The following is a 26,115-nucleotide window of genomic DNA, read 5'->3' as shown; positions in this document are numbered from 1 at the left end:
ACTTATGAACATTTCAGGACACCCTTGTTGTTTGTGGACACCAAAACTGACTTTTTTTTTTTAAAAAGCACAAAGGACTAAATTAACACACACATAAGATTTATTTTTCATTATATTATATATATGTACAATATATGATAGAGAAGGGGAATCAGAAACTGACACTAAAACAGGGGAATGGGGTTTTCAAGAGGATGGACAGGAGAATATGAAGGGATGGAAGTATCATCAACACGTTTTTCTAGGTGGGGAGGGTTTGGGGATAATTGACTGGGATATGGAGAAGGGGGACAGGTACATGTTGCACAATGGTATCTAATTTTTTCTTTTATATGGTCCTCCACAAAATCTTTCAAAAGGTGGAAATTTGTCATGAGCTTGTTAATGTTTTCTTCCATGTGCTGAGAGTTTGTTCTAAAGTATCTTGTTGTGTATTGTTTTCAATGTTTGTATGGTCTGTTAAACAAAATATATATATATTAAGTGCACATAAAATAATGCTTATTAATTTGGTTATATAGAGAAATGATTACCATTAGTTTCACTATCTTCAGACATTTCACCATGTGGGAAATTCTCCTCAAGCCATTCTAAAGTATTTGACATTTCTGTGAGGAAAACGAAATATATATTACTTTTATTGTATGTAATATAGACATTTTAGAAATATATAAGAAAAAAGTTTACTTACTAGATTGTAAGTTTTCTTCTCACTGTTCTATATGTTTGCTGCTGCTCCTAGTTGTGCAGTTTCTGTGAGGTAATTATGTTAGAAGCATATCTTTCTTGTTTTGGTATATTTCATTTTAGTATATATGGTATTTAAATGGATGGTTGATGTATTATATATGTAGGTATAACAATTTAAGATACCCCTGAGTTTTTGGGTTGTTGTGCTGTTGTCCGCGTCCGTCCGTGGACATTCGCACAGTCCGCGGACATCAAAATCTCTAGCTTGGGGTTCAGTATGTTCTATGTTACATATATATAAAATCAGGGATATTATGGTTAAGTTGCACTACTAAAAACCTATGAAATTCAGTAAAATAAATGTGTTAAAGGGACGTTATGGTTAAGTTGCGCTACTAAAAAGGGTTTTTCGGTTTTACTTTGAACCATAACGTCCCTTTAACAACGTTTTTTTTACTGAATTTGAAAGGTTTTTAGTAGCGCAACTTAACCATAACATCCCTTTAACAACGTTTTTTTTACTGAATATATATATGTATAGGACAATAATGAAATAACACTATTAAAAGAACTTGAAAAGGCTCGGAAAAGGGAAATCAGCAAATGGTGGGAGGAACATTTTCTTATGGTTGCTAGTGAAGTATGCTGGTAATGACCGCACAAAAACCCTACAACAAATAGAGGGCTTGGAAGAAAAAATAAAAATGGTTAAAGAAACAGAAGAAGGAAAGAAGTTACAGGCCAGTATTGAATCTGGATTACAAGTATTCAAGGAAGATATCAAACTAAGAAAGCAACGCAAATTTCTTAGGGACAAGGGCAACTATGAACAAGGCTGTGTGTACACGTTTGCCCACCGATTTGACCACATGAGACAAAAAGCCAAAGAAACACAAATAGCCCCTGAAGCCCATAATGAGACTCACCAGGAATCAGCAGCCTCTACCTCTGAATCGGATATTACTGAAGGCGAGGAGGAAGAACTAACCATACGCCTCAATTTTTTAAAGGAAATGAGACTATTGTGTCAAGATGGGCGAGCAAACAACATAAAAACTCGAGGAGGAGCTTTAAAAACAAGAGGACAAGGAAGAGGGGGAGAAAAAAACGAGGAGGGGCAGAGGGGCTACAAATTCAAACAATTCATTGCCGCCAATGTCACTGCGCTCTGGGAAATAACTGACTATGTCACAGAGGCTATGAATAAACAGCAAATTATAAATCTATCCGACCACATTCTTACCACAGAAGAGGCCAAGATATTGAAACTAGGCTTGAATTTCTGTCCGCTTGCCAGTTTTGATTATGTACAAACGAGGATAGATTTGGACAGGTTTATTCGCAAATTACGACTCAAGAAATTCTTTGCCACCTCGACATATAAAAAGAAGCCAAAAGAGGCCTTGGAAGGACGAACGACAATTACTATTGCAGAAATGGACACCTTGATTACCCTTGATGATCAAGTGACATGGCGAGCAGCGGTTTTGCTACCAATCTGGAAAGATTAGGCATTAGTACAGATTGGCCATCTACCAGCAAATTAAGGTGAAAATCAAAATTTAACCCGCTAAGTGCCCAAAATAGCCACATAGAAGCATTCTCCAATGTAATAATGATGACTTAAAGGATGAGAGAAGAAGAACTCAGAGGCAACCCAAAAGCAACTTGTCCAAAAAACAACAACAAGTGCTATCTGACATCACAAAATTGGACACATATATAATAAAACTAGCAGACAAGGGTTGCAACATAGTCATAATTAACAGATCTGACTACATTGCTGAAGCGTATAAACAACTTAATGATGCAAACTGCTACGAAAGACTCAGTAATAATCCCATCAAACAGTTGGAACAGGAAGTATCTACCTTCCTAACTAAGTGGCAACAAGCAGACATCTTAGAGGAAGAAATGGTGAAATTTCTATTTTCAAAGAATGCCGTCACTCCTACAATCTATTTCCTCCCTAAAGTCCATAAGAATCCCCTCAAACCACCAGGGAGACCCATTGTGACCTTGTGTGGGTCATTATTGGAAAACATGTCAAAATTTGTGGATGAGGTTCTTTGCACATTTGTATCTACATTACCATCATATGTGAGAGACACTACTGATTTTGGTTAAAAATCGATGAACTTCCATGGGAATCCACCTACTTATTAGCAACCATGGACGTAGTGTCTCTGTACACGTCAATCAAGCATTAGGATGGTATACTTGCTTGTCAAGGTTTCCTCAACATGCGATCACTTAATCATTTACAACATTCTCAAATTATCCTCGAAATTATTCAACTATGCCTGGAAAATAACATATTCATTTTCAACAATGAAACATTCCGCCAAACCCAGGGCACTGCGATGGGTACGACCTTTGCACCGTCTTATGAGAATTAGATGATGGGGCACTGGGAGAAAACTACAGTGTGGGCAGATGCACATGAACAATTCACGGAAAAAATAGTACTGTGGCTTCGCTACATTGATGACTTATTCATTATCTGGGATGGCACGGTGGAGCTGTGGTGTGAGTTTGTCAAATTGCTTAACACCATCAATTTGAATCTTAAATTTACTAAACACCACAGTAGAGAATCAATCGTTTTCTTGGATGTGCGAGTGAAGATTGTAGCACAAAATATTTAGTCTGAACTGTATAGACAAATTACAGGTGCCAATATTCCACTACACGCAAACAGTGCACATCCCAAGACTTTACTATGGAGCATCCCCTATGGAGAATTCATCCGTATTTGGCGAAACTGCAGCAATATAATCGATTTTGATTTAGCAAGCAAAGTAACTGCCCAGAATTTTCTGCAGCAACAGTACCCTAAGAAGATCATCGAAAGGGCATACCTGAAAGTCCGAGAAATGAGCAGACATGATATGCTATTAACATCTAAGTCGGACCAAACCAAGAAAGACGATGAAAACACCACCAGATTGATTTTGACATTTGGAAGCCATGCACCAATTATCAGACGGATAATTAAAAAATATTGGAAGGTGCTGAAAGCAGATGAAGATATTGGCAGCCTACTAAACGATCATCCGGATATCACCTTTAGAAAGAGCATTTCCATTAGAGATCTAGTGGTAAACAGCTATATGGCTGCAGAAAAGAGTGATGTTGGCACCAACTGGCTTTCCGCATCTGGAAGTGGCTTGATGAAATGCACCAGATGTAAGATCTGCAAGTATGCTAAAAATTGCAAAAGTTACACACATCCCATTCTGAAACATTTGGTTTATATAAAAAGCAAAATCACTTGTGAATCTAAACTGGTGGTGTATGTTTTGGTATTCCCGTGCCTTAAATGGTATGTAGTAAGTACCAAATGTAAATTAAAGTTACATATCCTACAACACGTCAGAGCCATCATAAATAAAGTCTGCACATATCCCATGGCCAAGCACTTTTCAGAATTCCACAATGGAGACCCAGCAAGTCTTTTTTTGGCATATATAGGGTTATTCCAAGCCCTAGAGGAGGTGATAATGAGAAAACACTCCGACAAGAAGAAACCAAATTCATTCTCGATTTTGAGAGTAAGACTCCTGTTGGCCATAATATTGATGAGGAATTATATACCTTTTTGGGGACTTAATCGTTGCATTTTAGTAACAGAATGTTCAGAAATATCTCTCATCATAGACCCAAAGGTTTTCATATTATAATTCCTGATGTTTGGTTGTTTGTAAAGCTTTTTTCCTTTTTTATTCATTCTTTTCTCCTTTATCTAATGTTTATAACATGTTTTAAACACAAATTTGGTTAATGTTTTTTCACCTTTATTCACTTTTTTGGTCACTTGCATTATATGGTTGGTCATGATCAGAGGCCACTTATACGTATACTTGTTGAAAAGGGCAACACATGGATTCAGGAAAATATATGGACATTTATTAACTGATGCATAACTCATATGATGTTGTATAGAATATTTCTCCGGCTGTCCTTTTACATCCAGCAAGATATAATTTTAGTAATACATGTGTTGCAGTATTTTATACCTTGGTTTTTCCATGTGGGTCATATATGTACCATTAATCATAGGAAGACACTATGCACTTTATATCTTGTCTATGCTGTTTTACGAATGGGTCACATTCTTATATTATAGGAATGTATCTCGCTCAGTATAAACATGTGTCCATGAACCCAGCCATGATTCTCCTGGGAATTAGAATGCACAATGCACTAGCACTTTATAGTTTGCAATTTTGCACTGGTAAAATAACAACGACACAACACACAGCATTATGCTTTATATGCACATGCTCCTCAAATATTGTGGTAAACTGTGCCAGCACTGTTATATACCTTTTAGCTGAACAAGGAGTACTATACTTATATTACAATTCCATGGTTTGGGTACATATATCTCAGACAAGGTAACAGCTTTTTAAACGCACTATGCACTTTAAATATGACCCTTAGAAATATGTGACACATTTTGCAACAACACAACTCTGAGGTTATGCTACCATTGGGATACAACAGCCTTTTTGAAACGTAACAAACAAAGCCCAATTGACGTAGAAAAAGACAATGATTTTTTCTACTGTGCTTCTTATTATGTAATAATGACAATAACATGCGTGTTTTATTATGAATGTTGGAAATGATGCTTTTTTTGTTTTCTAAGCTAACTTTTCTTCGTTCTTTGTGATATGGGTAGGTTTGGACCTGATAGCCCTATCCAACATGGCTACTAACCATATACTGATTCTGCTTGCAAGTCACCTTTTCTATGCTTATCACTTTGGTGTGGTGCTGGGTTCAAAAATGAACTCCCAAAGGGGGAGGAGTAACTGTGAACAAGCCACCACCGTACACTGCCAAGACTAACACCCATGACATCAAAGATGACATCACAAATATCATTGATGACATCACTGATGGCATCACATGTCTAGCCCCTTCTTTTTTTGTTCACTGCCATATGTGGCCAGGTGTTTTTATTTACTTACAGTCAGAAACTTAACATTCAAAAGGTATTACATTTATAGATGCTGCTATTCTCACATGTTCTTACACTACTTTCCTTAGAATTTAATCGCATCTTATGATGTACATATATAGGGGAAGAAGCAGGCCTGAAACACAGCAATCATTTTTGTGTGTGAATACAACCATGTAGATTATACACAGTTGCCAATGATACTGCCTCTTGTTTGCTTACTTTACTCTCTATATATAAGCCCCATATTTGTATGCATTGTAGTGTATTTATGTTTTGTGTGTATTAGTAGAAATATGTAGTAAGCGATGCATTATTAGCTACTTAGTACATGTTTCACAGTACGGAAAAGTCTGATACAGAAACATTCACCGTTTTATTATATAGCTTTGGAAAATTACAAATATTACACCTCCATGGTGTATGCTGCAGCCAATACCTACATTTCTGTATGAGTAGGTTCCTGTACTCGAAAGAACACGATTCAATAATTTGGGCTCCTGGTTGGGAGCCTATTCTACCGAGGAGGGTTACTAGGAAACAACAATCACAATTGAATAGGTCCAAAAAGTAAACATGTGCTCACAGAATACTCCTCCTTTTCGTCAACCACTGCATAGAGAAAGAATTACTTATTCACGCTCTGTATAATCAAACTTATTCTTTATATCATGGTTACCCAGTTAGACATACAATAGAAACTCAAGAGCTAACATCACAAAGTGAGTTGTTTGAATAAAAGTACAGAAAATATTTACACCACACGGAGTGCGGGAACACCAGAGGAGAATGGCAACTAGGCTGATTTTTGAGCAAATTCTCACCTCCATCTGAGAGGAACATACAGAAACCGGCCCGGGTGGCCATTGTACCTTTTGAATAACAGAACCTGTGGAAATAATATACCCACAGCACCATGGGCGTAATTATAGGGGGGACAAGGGGTTTTGTCCCCCCAACTTCTGTGACATGCCTTTTTGTCACCCCCATCTTTTGGAGGGAGGGCAGGGGGGCCACAATCATCAATTATGTAATTCAACAGCGCAAGCCCAGCTGGGGTGCCCAGCAAGGCTTGTGCTGTCCCATTACATAATGCTGAGATGCCTGGCAGCCGCGCTGCAACACATCCAGGGCCGGGATGCCCTGCGTGGCTCAGTCCCTCACCCTGGCTGGCCTGACTCAAAGTCAGCAGCCAGGGTGCTGAACTGGGTGTTGCAGGAGAGTGAGGGGGGGGCGGGCATAGGGAGGGGGAGTGAGCAACTAAAAATGCAATGTGTGGAATTTCACATGGTCTCATTGGCGCCCACCCCTGCCCAATCTACTTTTTTGGTAACATTAGTTTAAGATGGCATTTTAACACACAACAACAAAAATAAAACTGCAAGATCATTCCCGATGCAGGATACCCCTCTATTAGAGCTCTGTCCAAGCCCTCTGGGGCAAAATACATGCACACTTCCTAATTATTATATGGATTGCACCAACAGAACTGACTTCACAGAAAAGGACATTGCAAGGCGCATCATCAGTCTGATACATGGAGGCACCATGGAAGTGACTTTAGAATAAGTTGCCATTAATAAGCAAAGTGACAAATAACTTTGTGGTGCAAAATACCTAAAATGTACTATTGTTATATGTGGAGAAACTCTATAATCATTAGGCTTTAACATTATAATACCATGATACATTAACATAAGCTTTGAAGTGAACCAGAGTCACTTACAGAGCTGCAGATAAGGCACAATGTGATTAAATGACTTGCTCAGGATCACACACTTGGTTAAATGGTGAAACTGGGATGTGGACAATTTAAGTGACCGCGCACATCTTTCCAGGTTTAGTTGATATAGATATTTATTAAGGTTTTGCTTTACATTTCATGTGCTTTAAATATTTATAGCAATGCCTTGGAAGCAAACCACATTGCATAACAAACTAGCCTTTCATAGTAAACTAACCATACACTATATACATTGTCATAGAAATATGTTGAGCAATGGGAGTATGGCTTTAGTTTTATTCTCCCCGTTCTGCATGCAAAGTCAAAATAGCATCATGTAGATTAAAGTGAGCAAAACAGATCCCCCTTGGGTTTTGACGCATAGACATTATTTAATAAAGCATGCAACATTATGCACCCTTCTCACTTCTGATCACTCCCTGCCATTAACATTTATAAAGGGACAAAAGTCCCTGCTAATAGTACCCCCCTCCCTCCCATCAGTGCCTAATGGCTCACATTGTAATGCTCTGTTGATACAGAGCAACCTGAGGACCCTCTGCTGCCCGGAGCTCCTTGGGACATTGTCCCGGCAGCGGCAAACCTCTACCATTCGGAACGGGTAAGGTGTCCTGCTGCAGGACAATGAGTGTGCTGAGCATGAATCGCTCAGCACACATTGTCCTGCCAGTGGGACACCTTTGCTGTTGGGCACCCTCTTTGAGGTGCCATCCGGGAGAGGTGTCCCAATGACAAATGTTCCTGTCTGGCTCTTAAAAGAGCCATGGGGGCAGCTTGCCCCCCCTGCCTCTCCCGCTTAGTAGTCAACTGCTTGGAGCCATTTGAACACAGGAAAACATACCTTAATTTTAATCAGTCAGAATCTTGTAGAAATAATTGTATCAGCATGTACACATGTAAGGTGCTATGCAGAACCCAAGTTTGGAGATATATGGCATTTAGAAATTGATACCAAGTATACTTGGTCACCCAGTGCACTGCATTAATGGATGACTTCTGCCTTTTAATGAAAGGGAAAATCAAGGGAATTGCTGACATTCCAGTGAATCTGTTCCTTTCGGCCATAGCTTTATAGTTCAGCTAGGTCAAGTCAACTTAGCCCAAAATTTCAGGGGCCAGGGGTGATAAAATCTGGTCTGCTCAATATAAGTTGTGCCACTGTTTCCATGTGTTATGGTATATGTACATATAAATGTTGTGTGCACACAATGTATGTCAATGGAGGTGCTGGGTGCATTTGTGTGAGTGAGAGTGTATGCAAGCATATGTGTGTTGACTTTTGTGTCTGAATGAATGATAAATAATGCATTGGGCCTCATTACGAGTGTTGCGGTAAGGGGTTAATGGCATCGGTAAGGATGCCAGTGCCGTTAAGCCCTTACCGCCACATTCCGAGGTGGTAAAACCAGCCGCCCTTAGCGGGAGCCGCTAAAGGACCAGGGAGCTAATAACGGGCCCGTTATTAGCTCCCTCCCCATTCCCATTGAGCCCTATAGGGCCTCAATGGGAATGGGGATGGGTAAATTGATGAGGAATTACCGTGTCCTCCAAGGTTGGAATGGCCCGGTAATTCCTCATTCAAGGAACCCAAATAGCGGCATGGCTACCTCCAAACTCAGAATGAGGCCCATTGTTTGTATGTTCTATTGGAATTAAGTTTGTGAATGTTATGTTGTGTCACTGGGTGCATGGCAGGCTGGCTGAAGATGTTGGGGGCCCAATTGAATTTTAAAGATACGCCACCAGTCTTATTATGAAAGTTATAACAGAGCGTTGACAATGGACTCTTGTGGTGTAGTAGTCTAGTGTTATCCCTCAGTGATTTAGGTTGTTTGACTGAGGTACGAAATCACAGCGGAATTGACCGTAATCACTTTAGCTGCGAATACATTTTTACCTCGATACAAAAAAAACAAACCCATGTCCCCCCAAACCGCCTGTACACCCATAAACCTCCCCTACTTATCTTTTCTCCATCCGCCGTCTCCCCTGTACCCTGCAGCATCAGATCCATCCATCAAACGTGGGTTGGATCTGATGCTGCAGGGTCTCTTTTTCTTCTTTTTTTTTAATGGGTCCCCTGCCACCAATGCTAAGGAAGCAGGGGACATCCCCGCAACTGCCAAAGCCAAAAATACCAAACATGGTGAGCGGGGGACATCCCCGCAAAACCAACTCTTCAGGTTCATTATCTTCGGCTTCGAACTAATGGTGGTGACCGAATTCAGTTAAATCTACCATTCGACCATATTTTTTCGAACAATTTGGCCCAAACGATCCCTAAGAGCCACCATCCACCCTCCCACCACCCCACCTCTGTCCCCCCCAACATTTTCAGCAAAGTTACTCCACTGGACAGCACAGACATCAAACAGTACAGATACCCGTCCTGATGAAGGCCGTACAGCAGATGTGGCATATTAGGCCCACCTAGAAACGTCTGAAACAACGTGGTGTAGACGGACTATCCCCAATTGCAACACATTTATGTTGTCACACGCAGAGAAATTGATTTGTGTTTTTGAAAAGTATATGTGATGTTATAAATGTTCAATTGTCTATGTGTTTGATAGTTTTATGTAAATTTTATTGCAAAAGACACCTAAGGTCGAGTTTGTCTCACACACACAAAGTGGTTGTAGTACCAAGAAATTCTTGGCTCCGTGTGGTGTAAACATTTTCTGTACTTTTATTCAAACAACTCAGTTTGTGATGTTAGCTCTTGAGTTTCTATTGTATGTCTAACTGGGTAACCTTGATATAAAGAATAAGATTGATTCCACAGAGCGTGAATAAGTAATTCTTTCTCTATGCAGTGGTTGACGAAAAGGAGGAGCATTCTGTGAGCACATGTTTACTTTTTGAACCTATTCAATTGTGATTGTTGTTTCCTAGAAAGAACACGGCAATGGAATGTTCTTTAGAACACTGCATTGTGTAATGAAGTATGTAGTTTATTACACATCTCCCGATAATCCCTGATACTTTTTTGCCAACATTACATTCACAAACCCTTGTATGAAAAGTAAATGCACATGTGTTGTCATCAGTGATGTCATCAATGATATTTGTAATGTCATCTTTGATGTCCTGGGTGTTAGTCTTAGCAGTGCACGGTTGTGGCGCGAGTTATGGTTGCTTAGCTTACCATAACTGGCGAACTTCAGGGGTTTTTCGATTTTACTTCTAACCATAACATCCTTTTAACAGCGTCTTTTTTTACAGAATTTCATAGGTTTTTAGTAGCGCAACTTAACCATAACGTCCCATCAACAAAGTTTTTTCATTGAATTTCATAGGTTTTTATTAGTGTGACTTAACCATTACGTTCCTTTAAAAAAGTTTTTTCATTGAATTTCATAGGTTTTTATTACTGCAACTTAACCACAACATCCCTTTAACAAAGTTTTTTCATTGAATTTCATGGGTATTTTACCAGTGCGTGCTATTTTCCTACAACTTACTAATATCATATTCACCCAATATAGCAATATTTGTGTCCAGTTTACAAAGTGACACCTTAAAACTCTGCCATTTCCCACCTTCTAGCATCATTTTTAACACTTCAATACACGTTTTGCAACTATTTCAACTTGTTTTGCATCCGTGGAAATCTACGAACATCTGACCTCATTGCAGACCTTCCGGACTGCCACATGACCATATGCCTGCATGCGGCATGATGAAGTGTCCGAGAACCCGTCCGCACTTCACGATAAGATCCGTGATTCGTGGACAATCTAGTACACAGTACATAGTTTTAGCAAAACTGCATTTTTTTCTTAAAATGGCATCAGCTTTTGCCATCCCTCTTCCCCAAGAGTCACCACCACTGCTTTAATCAAGGAGCATGAAAAACACTGCCCCTACCTTAGAAATAACACACGCTCAACATTTTCCGCTGTCCATCCACCCCTCCATATTAATGTTTGGTGCCTCTTCCCTCATTTCCTCCACACATTTCGTTCTTAGCTAGCCTGCCAAAAAAAAAAAATACACCCAAAAACAACAAAAGAAATGTTCCTTTCAGAACCACCTTTCACAGTTAAAAAATAGAACTAAAAAAAAACGTATAGACTCCAGCTACTTTATATTTCTCAGTAAAGTACATAGACTCAATACGATTTTGCAACATTTCCATGAGAATTTTGTGTTATGGTAATGGGACTATTGTGGTGTTCATCCTCTGTTCCAGGGCTGGAACGGTGGATACTGGCCCGGCACCCCAAGTTATCAGCCCAAGCGAAGCAAGGGTGGATAATGAGGTCTCTGGACCATTATCCCCCCATTCCAGTCCTGTAACGGGGGATGAAGGCCATTAGCACACTAGGTTCCCAAAGCGGGAACCGGGGTGCTGAAAAAAAGGATTTTTCTTCATACACTGGTATGCCTGCTGCGTCGCGGTGTAGAAAGGAAAATCCTTTTCCAAGCTGGCCACCATCCAAAGGGAAGGCGGGGTTCCATACAGGACCCTTCTTCGTTTTCCAAGGAAGCCTGGTTCCAAGATGGCCACCATCGAAAGGGAAGGCAGGGTTCCATACAGGGCTCCTCTTCGCTTTCCATGGAAGCCTGTAGAAGGGGAAAAGAGAACCCTATGACCTTATTACTACAAGCACATTTTTCTTCCCTTTCAAATCTATCCCAATTTCGAATAACTTCATCACAAAGCCAGTCCTAGATGGACATGGCCACTTTAACCCCATATGTTTCCCCTCGTGGTCATGGCCAGTAGCCAGATTGTCCGGATCATGACCTTATTCCATGACCTAGACAATTTGGCCACTGCCCATGGCCACAGGCTACACCTCAGTCACCATACATATATACCCTATTTTTTGTACCTACATTATGACACTTGTCAAAATATAAAACACGGGCACATTTGCAAAACCATGCTTTCAGGTTCTTGCCAATGCTCCTTACACAAGTTTGCTGGAAATCCACCCATGTTTTATTTTTTCAAAAGTGTCAAATGTATGCACATACAATCGTCATATAACCTATCCCCCACTTGACAAAATCCATTCAGACTTTACGAAAACATTTATATCTAGATCTATAATCTTTTTGCAAACCTTTGTATAGATTTGTCAAATGGCACCACATTTATAAGCCTTTACAATATTTTGAGACACCCCTCTAATTCTGTTCCCTCTTGACAAAATCCTACCAAACTTCGCAAAAACATTTGTATCTAAATCTATTATCAGTTTGCCAAATAAAGTGTAGATTCGACAAATGGCACCTCATTTATAAGCCTTTACATTATTTTGGGACCCCCCATCTAATTGTGCCCCCCCTTGAAAAAATCCCACCAAACTTCACAAAAACATTTATATCCATATGTATTATCAGTTTGCCAAATTAAGTGTAGATTCGTCAAATGGCACCTCATGTATAAACCTTTACCTAATTTTGGGACCCCCTCTCTAATTCTGCCCCCTCTTGACAGAATCCCACCAAACTCTGCAACCTCATTTGGGATCAGGTCAGAAATATAACTGCAAAATGTCATGCATTTTCATTAAGTGGCACCAAAGTTATAAGCCATCCAAAAACTGGCCCAAAACATCTGAAGTGCCCCCGAACTTCTCAGCACTGTTCGCGAACATCCAAACTGTTTGCGGACTTTCGCTGTGAAAACCACCCATTTTTTTGCTTCTTGCAGCTGTATTCCATCCCATCCTCATCACCCCTCACGTCCCCAGATATTATTTAATAAGTTTGACAAGTGCATTGTTGTGTTTTTTTATCTGTTTTTACCACGATGTCCGCGGACACCGGCCGGTGTCGGCGAATCCAAGATGGCGGGCGTTTCCAAAAATCTGACGCACCTCACGCTTCACCCCAGCCAATCAGCGAACACGTCACATGTCCGCGGACATGACATAATCCGATTAACCAATCGGTGTTCTGTCCGCGGAGCGAACAGCGAACAGGGAAATGTGTCAGCGGAGCGGACATAGATATCACTAATTTTTTTAGACCTACATTTTGGTCGTTTTTAAAAGAACTACTGGACGGATTTCCACCAAATTTACCAAAGCACGCTTTCGGGAACAAGCCGCTGCTCCTGCCCGAAATTTGGGGCAAATCCGTATAGCTGTTTGAGCTGTAGGCGTGAGCAAAGTTTTTTCCATATTCACTCTATGGGAAAAAAATTAATTTTGTATTGTTCGTTGTCAGGGTGAAAATGTTTTAAGAGCACTCCTTTTGTCCGCTAATAGTACAATTTCCTAGGGGCGTCAACCGACTTTTTGTCCACTAAAGAAACGATAAATCCGGCTGGTGTGCGCCGATATTATGTGATAATCCTATGACTGGCGCTATTGACCTGGCTGACTTGCTTTTGCGACACTAAATCATATCTCCCGCCCCTAAGCCTGATATTATCAAAGCATTCATATTCCCGCCTCTCTCCGTGACGTTACAGGGTGCATAATCAAACGCGCCCAGTCGTCTCCAGTACTACGCGACTTTTACACAGAACCCAGAAGACAACACACATTATGTCAGAACACAGCGCGCCACAATTCGGAATATGAAACTGTGATTTAAAAGCAAACAGCAAGATTGTAAATGTTGTAAAGTACATTTATTTGACATCAAATGTTTAGAGAATATTCAGCAATTTGCATTTGTCTTTGTTGTCGATCCGCACAAGTTCATGTTGAGACATGCGATGTTCCTTTGCGGTACAGAGAGTGTTAGATCAGCTTACAACTCAGTGCACCACAATTCGGAATATGAAACTGTGGTTTAAAAGTAAACAGCAGGATTGTACATTTGGTAAAGTACATTTATTTCACATGAAATGTTTAGTGAATATTCAGCGATTTGCTATTGTCTCTGTTGTCGATCAGCAAAAGTTTATTTGGAGCCACGCGTTGTTCCTTTGCGGTAGATAGGCTGTTGGTTTATGATAAAAGCAGTAAATGGTTGCTCTGATGATCGGAAGGTTGCTCCAACAACGAGCCATTAGACCACCCTATTGGTTGGTATGTTGTTTGTAGCCGCTAGTACTGCGTAAGGGCATATTGGTCCTTGGCGATTGTCCCATAAAATGGTGAGGGTCATGAAGTTGCATATTTGCACCTGCACCTGGCAGTTGAAGACCCCATCCGCTGGAGTCTGTAAATCGTGACATAGGCAAAATGGAGCCACATACCTGTTTTAAAAAACATAAATTAGTCTCACCAGCCGATCTTCATTAAAAATCATCATTTTATTTATTAGGGCGTGAAAATATTTGCTATTGAAGATAGTGCAACAGAGTATGTTAATAATAAAATAATAATATTTTCCCATTCATATAGCGCTAAGAACCGTGAGGTATCTAAGCGGTGCTTATTATTAACCACGGTGTGTGGTGCTCATTTATCGACCACGGAAGGATGAAAGGCTGAGTTTGGCCTTGCCGGGATTCAAACTTGCGTTAGCAAGCTGTGCACGGATGTCAAAGCGAGCGCTGTACTCGCTGTGCCACTTGAAAGGCTACAGTGAAGTGGCACAGCGAGTAGAGCGCTTGACCGCCTATAGACCGGTTAAATTATTTCTATTAACCCACCCTGTGTCGTCTGCCTTTTTCAGAGCCCTCTAAATGACAGGGGATCAATTCGGCGGTGATAGTGCGCGGTAGAAAACATTAGGCCACTTTCAAGGAACAAGTTCAACTTGAGCGGTCTTTAATGCCACGCTATTGTAATTATATTTGGTAGAAAGTAATCTAAATGGTTACTTACAGTACAATTGCAATTTCCATTGTCTACGAGTGGTGCAGTCCCAAAATACGACTCCGCGTGTGCCAACGATCTTTAGCATAGTGATATAATATATAAAAGTGGTTTCGTTTCAGAAATTTCATCTTTATCTTCTCTTACGTTTTAGCAACACTCCTTCAAGAGAAGTCTTTCATCACAATCTCTGTCTGTCAAGGTCAAAACACAATACAACCTTATAGTCCGCTTCGTGAGCCTTTCCGGGGCCCGAGAAAAAAATGGAAGCAGCTGACCTTCACTGTGAACGAGCATAAATTCTTACTTTGCAACATTCTGTGTAAAGCCATCTGTAGAAGTTGTGGAAGCAGCTGACCTTCAATGTGAACGAGCATAAATTCTTACTTTGCAACATTCTGTGTAAAGCCATCTGTAGAAGTTGGTTTTTCCACGCCATGTTTGTATATTGTTTGCGTGATATTAAAAAAAGTTTGTTTAAAGGACGTTATGGTTCTAAGTACAGCCGAAAAACCCCTGAAAATTGCAAGTTATGGTAAGCTTTGAAAAATAACTGGCGCCATCACCGTGCACTGCTAAGACTAACACCCAGGACATCAAAGATGACATCACAAATGTCATTGATGGAATCACTGATGACATCACCTGTGTATGTACTTTTCATGGAATTTGTGCACTAGGGATTTTTATTATAATGTTGCGAAAAAAGTGTCAAGGATATTGCAATAAATATCATACCGTTATTAGTGCTTTGAACGATGCATTGATATAAATAGCATTGTATTATGGGATTCTATCTAGTATACTGAGCTACTAATGGAGAAACATAGCATTGTGTGCAGAGTACAAGATGAAAGTATAATATGTGTAATGTTAATATGTTGAATAATGAAATAATAATTGTCCAGAAATGTTCGAAAAATCACAAAATGGGGTTGTTCTGAGGACGTTATTCGTATTGTGTGATTGCTTAGCTGTATGCAATCAGGGAATGGCACAGAGAGTAAAGTGGACGCCGTCCGCGGACACCGCAGCTGTTCGTGGACAGGGCGTGCTACATCCGGGTTTTTTCCAGGAAATCCAACATGGAAAGAAGACTGTACGGATCAGCCAATCAGATGTCGAGGTTGTGGATTTGTGTTGAAAGAGACTGTGTGTGGTGAAGATGGCAGAAGTGGAGAAAGTCAGGATGTTGGTGCTTGGAGATATGTTTGTGCATGGTTTACAGCAGTACGCTGAATGCAGGCATGTTGCAAAGAACTTTGATGTGAAAGGAGTGGAGGTGGTGTGGAGCAGTGTGCCTGATTGCAATGTACAGGGAATTGTACAAGTTTGTGAGGATATGGTCACGATGAACAGTCCGCATGTGGTAGTTTTGCACTATGGTGCTTTCCATTTGGGCAACGTCAGTGCCCCTACTTTGTTGGCTGATTTGGAACGCTTGGTTCAAGCAGTAATGAAGATCCTTCCAAATGCAAAAGTATTTTTTTCTGGATTACTACCTAGGGCAATATGGGACAATAGTTCAGTTTTTTGTCCTCAGCAAAATATTGCTAGGTGTGTTATCAACCGAGGCATGTGTGCCTTCATGCTTAGAGCTGGTATGTTCTTCTGTAACAATGAGAATATTGATGCCAGTAATGCTGTTAATTTTAAAGAAGATGGCATTTCTTTATCTTTTACGGGAAATGCCTTTCTATTTTGGAATGTAAGGGTTGCTTTGGAGAAGGTTATGTGAAGATTTTAGGAGTAAAGTAAGAAAAAAAAACAATAAAAAAAATACAAAATAACAGGTGTCTGTCAAGCATCTGTAAAAAAAAAAAAAGAAACGGCTCTTTTCAGAGCTAACTTCAAAGGGGAAATGGGGCACACTATTTAAATTTACATTCAGCACGCTCAGATTTTCGATGTGTCCGCGGAAATGGCGGTAGTCCGCGGACACGAAAATCACTGCGAGGGGGTTAGTATGTTCTATGTTACATGTATATGAAGTCAGGGATATTATGGTTAAGTTGTGCACTAAAAACCTATGAAATTCAGTGAAAAAACATTGTTAAAGGGACGTTATGGTTAAGTTGCGCTACTAAAAACCTATGAAATTCAGTGAAAAAACTTTGTTAAAGGGACGTTATGGCTGAAAGTAAAACCGAAAAACCCCTGAAATTCGGCAGTTATGGTAACATAAGCAACTATAACTCGCGCCACCGTGCACTGCTAACACTAACACCCAGGACATCAAAGATGACATCACAAATGTCATTGATGACATCACTGATGACATCAGATGGCTGGCTCTCCCTTTTTATCCTTTACTGACATATCGAAGCCACATAGTTTTCTTCAGTAAATTTAAAAGGTACTATATTTGTAGACTTAGGGTCCAGTCACATCATATGAAACATATACATAGCGGAAGATACAGGCTTGAAAGAGAGCAATCCTTTCTGTGCATGAAGATAATCATTATGGTTATCAGCACTTTCTCATAGTTTTATTTTTATTACTCTACCTTCCCTCTACATGCTCATATTTGTATACATTATACTCACTCTCCATAGAGTGAATGGGAAAAAATGTTTGCTCGCGCCTACAGCCCAAACCGCTGGACGGATTTCCACCAAATTTGGACCAGGAGCAGAGGCTTGGTCCCTAAAGCGTGCTTTTGCAAATTTGGTGAAAATCCGTCCAGTAGTTTTTTTTAAAATGACCAAAAAGTAGGTAAAAAAAAATTAGTGATATCTGTGTTCGGTTTGCGGACACACTTCCCTGTTCGCTCCGCGGAAAGTGTCCTGATTGGCCAATCGTCTTGCGTGATGTTCGCGGACATGCAAAGTGTTCGCTGATTGGACGGCGTGGAGCGTGAAGCGCATCAGGTTTTTCGGTAGCGCCCGCCATCTTGGATTCGCGGACATCCCCGGACAGCGCGGTGAAACTTTGTTCAAAATGTGTATTTTGTAGAGTGTGTTGGTGTGTAGGAGTGTTTGGGGAGGGTGGGAGTGTATGAGATAGGATGAAAGTTGTGTTTTTTATGTGTTAGACGTTCTTTTTGTGTTCGATTTGTTTGCGGCCATCACGGGTGTTCTGAAATGTTCTAAATTAACTGACTAGGGGGTGTTCTAAGGAGTCAATATGTGTCCGTTTTGTTCGCAAGCAAAGTGAAACTGTTCTAAGAACACTTGCGGTGTCCGGGGAGTGTTCGTAGGGGGTGTCCTGAGGACGATGTCCGTATTGTTCTCTGTCAAGTTGAATGTGTTCTAAGAACACGCGCGGTGTCCTGAAATGTTCGCAAATAAACAAAATGGGGGTGTTCCGAAGACGTTTTTGAGAACACTCCCGGTGTCCTGAAATGTTTGTAGGGGGTGTTCTGAGGACGCTGTCCGTATTGTTCTCTGTCAAGTTGAATGTGTTCTAAGAACACTCGCGGTGTCCTGAAATGTTCGCAAATAAACAAAATGGGGGTGTTCTGAAGACGCTTATAAGAACACTTGCGGTGTCCGGGGAGTGTTCGTAGGGGGTGTCCTGAGGACGCTGTCCATATTGTTCTCTGTCAAGTTGAATGTGTCCTAAGAACACCCGCGGTGTTCTGAAATGTTCGCAAATAAACAAAATGGGGGTGTTCTGAAGACGCTTCTAAGAACACTCGCGGTGTCCGGGGAGTGTTCGTAGGGGGTGTCCTGAGGACGCTGTCCATATTGTTCTTTGTCAAGTTGAATGTGTCCTAAGAACACTCACGGTGTCCTGAAATGTTCGCAAATAAACAAAATGGGGGTGTTCCGAAGACGTTTTTGAGAACACTCCCGGTGTCCGGGGAGTGTTCGTAGGGGGTGTCCTGAGGACGCTGTCCGTATTGTTCTTTGTCAAGTTGAATGTGTCCTAAGAACACTCGCGGTGTCCTGAAATGTTCGCAAATAAACAAGATGGTGGTGTTCTGAAGACGCTTCTAAGAAAACTCCCGGTGTCCTGGAATGTTCGTAGGGGGTGTCCTTAGGACACTGTCTGTATTGTTCGTTGTTAAGTTGAAAGTGTTCTAAGAACTATCGCGTTGTTCTGAAATGTTCGTAGGGGGTGTCCTGAAAACGGTGTCCGTATTGTTCGCTGGCAAGTTCAAAGTGTTCTAAGAACACTCACATTGTTCGCGGACATTAAAAGTTTCCCATAGATCATAGTTGAAATGTTTGATTCTATGGATGTGATATGCTGCGGTGGTTGTTGCCAGGGCATAGAGTCTTGGCTGCATGGCCATTTGATATTGTTAAATTTTGGGACAGTTAGATACCAATTGGCGTATTCTAACTGTGTATTTTTTGGTCTAATTTAGTGGTATTCATTTATCTGATTAGTTGTTGTAGAATCTTTGAGCTGTTAGATAGCTTTTGGAGTATTCTAACAGTTTATATTATTTTAACACAAATTTATAATTTTGGGACAGTTAGATACCAATTGGTGTATTCTAACTGTGTATTTTTTGGTCTAATTCAGTGGTATTCAATTATCTGATTAGTTGTTGTAGAATCTTTGAGCAGTTAGATAGCTTTTGGAGTATTCTAACACAAATTTACTTAAAGGTTTAAATACAGTTTATTTATCAAATTTTGGTTTTAAGAACATCAAATAAGCGTTTGTAAGATTTGCTGGTAATCTCTGCTTTAGAGTAATGGTACTATCATTACATTCAAACCATCCACATTTCTTTTTTATATATGCAGTGTAGTGCCCTGAATTGGTTGTGGCTCCTGCGTGGTAGATTATACCTATTGTTGTGAAGGTTTTCTTACCAAGTGATATTTGACCATGTGTGAATCCAGTCAGCTTGCAGTTGTTTTTGGTACCATCTGCATTGTAACCTAGAAGCATTAGTATTACGTATTTACTATGTGTTTGCATTACTAACGTGGAGCGATTATCTGAATTGCAGGTAGAGCATAATCTACCATGGTTTGCATTTTGTACAAGTTGCTGAAATGGAATGGATTCACAATTTGATATTGATATATATATGAAGCGTTCATTGGGGATTTCTTCTTGTGTCACATTGTTCCAGAGCGTGCATGTATGTTTCCATATGTATGAAATCTGAAAGATTTCATTTATAGGTATGTTTTTGTTTTCCAGTACTTGTAGTAAGTACATTAGAAATTCTTGTGGATCTTCCTGTGACTTTATAGTGAATTTCACCATTCCAGCACAGTAGTCCGATTGTCGTCTTATTCCAAAAACATATGTGTTGTCAGGATTGTTTGCTGCATTTCTGTGAAGCACTAACATTTGCAAACACAATGGGTATGTACTGTGTAAGCAAATGTTGTCAACAATTGGTGGTAATTGAAATAGAATATTCATTGCTACATTTGCATAGCAACTTACACCAACTATATTTGAGAATTTAAATGGTCCAGGTAGTTCTGTATCTAACTGCTTTTTTTGGAGTTTGTCTTCCTTCTTTAAAGAAGTACCTGGTTTGCTTTCTCTAATTGATTCTTTTTTGTTTGTGGTACTTGATGAAGTATTAGTTTCTTTTACTCTCTTTGGAGGATTTGCAGTGACGTCCTGTTGCATTTCTGTTTGATTTAGTTTTCTTTTACAACATTTTAGTTTTTGTGGAACAGAATATGTGTTTAGATGGGGAGTGTATAGTGAGCAAAGTCTATTATATTCTAAAATGCAAGGAATATCAGCGTTTACTTTACTTGCATCAAAGTTGATTACAAATAGACCGTCAAGTGTACGTAAGCGTGATAGTGCTACGTAGCTAATGCCTTCTTTAAAGACTGTGTTACCAATATCTATCATTGCTTTGTCTAGGGTAAGACCTTGTGATTTATGAATGGTGACTGCGTATGCAAGAGTTAGAGAAAATTGTTCTCTGCGTACATACATATCTTTGAAGAGAAGGAATCTAGCTGTTGAGCGTCCTATCCGTTTTACTTCTGAAAGTTTGTCAAAGAGTATATTGACGAACTGAATTTTGTTGTCACGTGGGTATGTTTGAAAGCCAACAACTGTACCCAGTGCTCCATTAACTAGTCCTTGGTCCACGTCAAGGTTACGTTTAAGCATTACTCTGCAATTTAAGGATAATTTTAACATCTTTTCTAAGCCTGCTGTGTTTGAGATTGATTTTTCTAAATTATTTAGTCTTGTTGTGGCTTGGTCACACATGGGTAGTGTCATACCATGAACATCTAGTTTGTCTGTGGCGCTAATTTCCATTATTGGTTGCATTTCTTTACTTAACATTATTTCATTGAATTTGAGACAGCTTGCAAGAGTTGGCATTAAGGCCATATAATTGACATTTTTGTGGGCTAATTGTTCCATAACATCTGTAGCACATGCATTATCGCCATAAAGTGCATTAATGTGCCGGGTTTTCAATGTTGCTTCTGCTTCTTTAGAAAGTATACCAACTCTCAAACTTTTTAAAATGTTGGCATAAGTTAGATCTGCAGATTGGCGCATGTTTTCTGTTAATTCTCTGTATTGGAAATGTTGCCAAAGGTTGACATTTCCAATGCTGCCAACAGTTTGACGGCAGAGTTTGTGCCCTAATGTTTTAAAAATAGGTTCACCTTTTACTGGTGTTAATTGAAGCAGATCTCCAAAAACAATAATGTGTTTTCCTGCAAAGAGCTCTTCATAGTGTGTTTTGTGTACTTCTTGTAATCTGAGGTGAATCAAAGCTAACATCAGGTTGGAGACCATGCTCACTCCATCTATTAGTAGCATTTCCATTTGTTTCAATACTCTGCGTAATTCCATTGCAGCTTCTGCAGAAAGTTTGTAATAGTCTAATTTGTTCTGGTGTTTTACTGGTAATAGTAGTAATCGGTGTAATGTAACACCACCTATGTTGTAGGCAGCTAAACCTGTGGGGGCAGTGACAACAGCTGACAGTTTGTTGTTTGTCAATTGTTGAAGGAACTTACTAATGATTTTGATTAGGAATGTTTTGCTAGAATCAGCTTCGCCACTGACGTACAGTAGTATAGGTTTATAATTATGGCAGGAACATTCTTTATTTTCATGTTTTACACCATGTGCAATTTGTTTTGTTACTTCTTGAAAAATGCTACTTTGCTCATTGTTTAGTTCTGATTGTAGTATAGTTAAGTCTTCCTTATCTTCATACTGACACATGGTGTTTTCTACTTCTATCATAGCTAATTCTGCCTCATTTGTTATTAGTGGTTCTCCCAGTGGTTCTTGGCTTCCTGTTACAAAAGGTTGACTACTGTCAGGAGTATCCTTATCTAGTTGGGCTTGGAGTTCTTCTTCATGTTGCTGTTCATTGTGCAACATTGTTTTGTACTGTGTAAAGTTTACATCAGTTATAGTGCTTTCATTTGCTTTGAAAGCATCTTCATATTTATCTAGTAATTGTTCTTCTTTTCTCCATGTTTTGAAGAGTTGTAGCAGGGACATGTAATATACTTCGTTATGTTGAGGAGTCTTCAATGACAATTTGATATGATTAATTAAATTTGGTTTAGTGAGTTTAACTAAACTGCCTTCACAGTCTGTCACTCTATATATACCTTTTTTTTCATCAGGTTTCATATTATTTTTGTATGTGTAGTTTTGGGCTATTTGGTATAGACACATGTTTTCCAAAGTATTACTTCTGTTTGGGTAGTATGTGTCCAATAAATTGTTTTTTAAAATGTCTTGGCTGTTGGGATCATGTTTGGCTATTGTTTCTATATCTTCATATGATTTTAGAACTCTTTTTCTAGATTTAGCTGGACCAAGACTTAGCCATACTATATTTTCAGATTTACCAATCAATAAAGTACCAGTTAAACGATCAGCTGCTTCATAAGATCCACATTCTCTATGGGTGAGCATTTTTATGCCCAAGCTGTATAATTTCTGAGATACTGTTTTATCTGATGACAGGTCATTCCAGAGGTCTTGGAGCTCTGTCTTTTCTGCTTTTGTTAAGTATGCTGTGACATATCGTGCAACTGCAGTAGAATTGTCTGCAATGTACTGCACATCTATGTTTGCATTCCATAAGTGGGCAATGATTGCATTATAATCATTGATATATTTTTCTTCTTCTTTTCTTTTTATGTAATATGTATTTTTAGGTGACTTACCTTTAACACTATGTCTAACTGAAGACATGAGGTTGTTGACTTGACCTGTATTTGTAACTGGTCTAGGGAAACCAAATCGGCATTTGGTGTAGTATTTCCCTTTGTTTTTGTATTTGCGACGACAATATTTTCCACATTTGTGTCTTTGAAATTGTAAAATTTGTGCACGAAGATCACTATTTGTGGCTTCTGATGGAATTTCACAAGTGACATATTTTCCAATAAACTGTAAAACAGTGGCATCACTGTCTTGACCAAATTTAGGAGCATCTTTAATCCATAAAAGCATGTGGATATGTGGTGCTCCTCTGGCTTGGTATTCTTTTCTCCAAAAGAAGTGTTGCATTTCTCCAAGGGGAGGAACAGTTTTATTACAAATAAAATGTAGCATAGCAATGAAGCGATGGTGAAAATATCTTGAAATATTAACATGATCCACAGAACAAAGTTCTCCAGGTGTTAGAATATCTATGTTTGTTTTGTTTTTATTTGATATGCGTAGGAAATCATGTAAATCTTCCCATGTATATTCTGCACAACTTAATGTCACAAACCAAGTGGGTGGGCCAAGGTTTCTGATCATACAACGTACATCTCCATGACGTCGAAACCAGTACTCTTTAGTACCACGCATATTTGCTAATAGATTTGTAATATTTGATTGTAAAATCTCATCCTTTTGTTGCACTTTCTCTAATAATTGTGTAGCTGTCATATTTTGAAAGTGTGATCCTGATTTTAATATGTGTGCAACTCCGTAACATAAAGTTGCTAGTTCACTTTCAAAGAGTAGGTGGAATATGTATTCCACATTTTGTCTAAATCTGGGATCTTCAGAATACATCCATAATGAGCGGTATTCTGAAGCTGATATTTGAATAGGTCTATCATCATACCTTCCTCCTTTGCCAGTAGGAAAGAGTAGAGGAAAAGCACGTGCTTCTATACTTTTTTCCCATATACTGGTTGGCAATCCTTTTGTTTGACGCATTTGGTAAGTTTCCAGTACATCTTGTACGGTGTCATTACAGTGCAAAGGATGAATTGTATAATGGTCTAAAGTATTTGATATTGTAGCAGGATCTAGTAGCTCAAATTGACCAGCTTCTTGTGTTTCTTGAATTATTTCAGTTGTATCTTTCAAGTTTTCTTCAATATTAATTTCTTTGTAATATTCATTATTCTCTTTAAGATATTGGAAGGCTTGTCTAACTTTATATAAATCTACCAGCTGTTGCCATATTTTTTTGTCTTTTGTAGGTACTCCATTTACTAATATAATTAAAGATAGCTGCATTGGACGTTGCACTCCTAGAGTATGCACATTTTCTTTTAGATTTAATGATAAATAAACTACTTTTTCACGAATGCCTTTTACCAATTCAGAGGGAGGTAATTTTGCTGTTTTTGGTTGAAGGCGTATTATTGCTTGAAATGGGTGTACTGTTTGAATTATGATGCTCTCATATAAATTAAGTTGTTGTAGAGGTTTTGGTACTGGGTATAATTCCAAATTATTTGTGATAGAACATGAAGGAGTTTGTTTGTTGTCAAGTTTTGTTGTGCAATAACTGCAAAGTATTAAGGGCTCAGTTATTTCATATTTGTTTTCTGCTAGAAGGTAGAGCATAATTCAAACCATTTAGAATCTTCATTGTCTTCTATTTTGTATGATAGGTCCAGAGTTTTTGTGTTACTTTTATAAAAAATTCTACGGCAACATACACATACATGGTTTGGTACTTCAGCAGATGTACTTTTAAATTTTAGTATTTCTTTTTTGTATGTGTTTAGAAAAAGGTTGCCATGTGTAGAATTGTTGCTTAATTGGTTTAAAGCTATTTCATTTTGTAAATGGCTTTCACTTCCAAAATATTTTTTCTGGATATAGTGAATTTCTTCAAGTAGGTCTTTTGCTGTACCATGTAGAAGGATGTTATTTAACTTTGCTAGTGCTAAAGCAGGACTTTTAGCATAGTACAGTTTATAGACTAGATTTCTTATAGTTGAATGATGTGTTGATATCCTTTTGATATCATGGAAAGTGGTTTTACAAGTAGGTCCTGTAATGCAGGCCAATGAATGTCCTTGTAGTCCTGTGTACTTGAACACTGGACAGGTATCTATCTTTTGCAGTAATTTAATTTTGATTTTGTCTTTGCTTTTTACATATTTATTGAGGAATTGGTGTAAAGATTTGAAACATTGTTTGGGAATGTTACACATTGACGTGCATGGCCATTTGTACACTAGACGTTCTGATTCAGTTGAATGGAGGGGTAGTTCTAAGTTTTCAGGGCATATTTTTGTAAGGAGTACTTCTTGTTCCATTATGGTATTATTCACTTTTTCATAACCTCGACCACTGCTATTTATGGCAATTGTATTCGTTTGATTTTGTTTGTACGCTTCTTCATTAAACTATGGTTCTGTGCTCGTAGTGTGATTCCATTCACCTCCGCAGATACTTAAGAAGTTCTTTCTGTTGACATTTCGCTTATTGAGAAGTCTTTTTTGTAATTTAGTTATTAGTTTTGTTAGTGGTTTCATTTTGTTTAACAGTAAAATAAATACATTAATTTTGAGAAGAATTGCACTGTCCATCAATGCTTCGAAGATTAATTTCCTACGATAGGTTTTAAGCTTTGAACCTGATTTCTCTCCTGTTTTTATAAGATTTTGAAGGACTTTGTGACGGTATATTTTGGCTAAAATACTTTTCTTGGTATGCTTACTTTGCACTATATTAAAATTTGAAGAAGTAGTTTTATCTGTACTGATAGCTGATTTTCTGTTAATTGTTTTTTGGTTTGTTTTACATTTTGATAGAGGAAGCGAAGTTGTTGTACTTGAAACTTCTTGTGTTTCACTAAATGATTG

The sequence above is a fragment of the Ambystoma mexicanum genome, chromosome 5q (genome assembly GCF_040938575.1).
Source record: "Ambystoma mexicanum isolate Mex_15411 chromosome 5q, UKY_AmexF1_1, whole genome shotgun sequence".
Lineage (NCBI taxonomy): Eukaryota > Metazoa > Chordata > Amphibia > Caudata > Ambystomatidae > Ambystoma > Ambystoma mexicanum.
The sequence above is the reverse complement of the archived record's forward strand: the minus strand, read 5'-3'. Positions refer to the sequence as shown.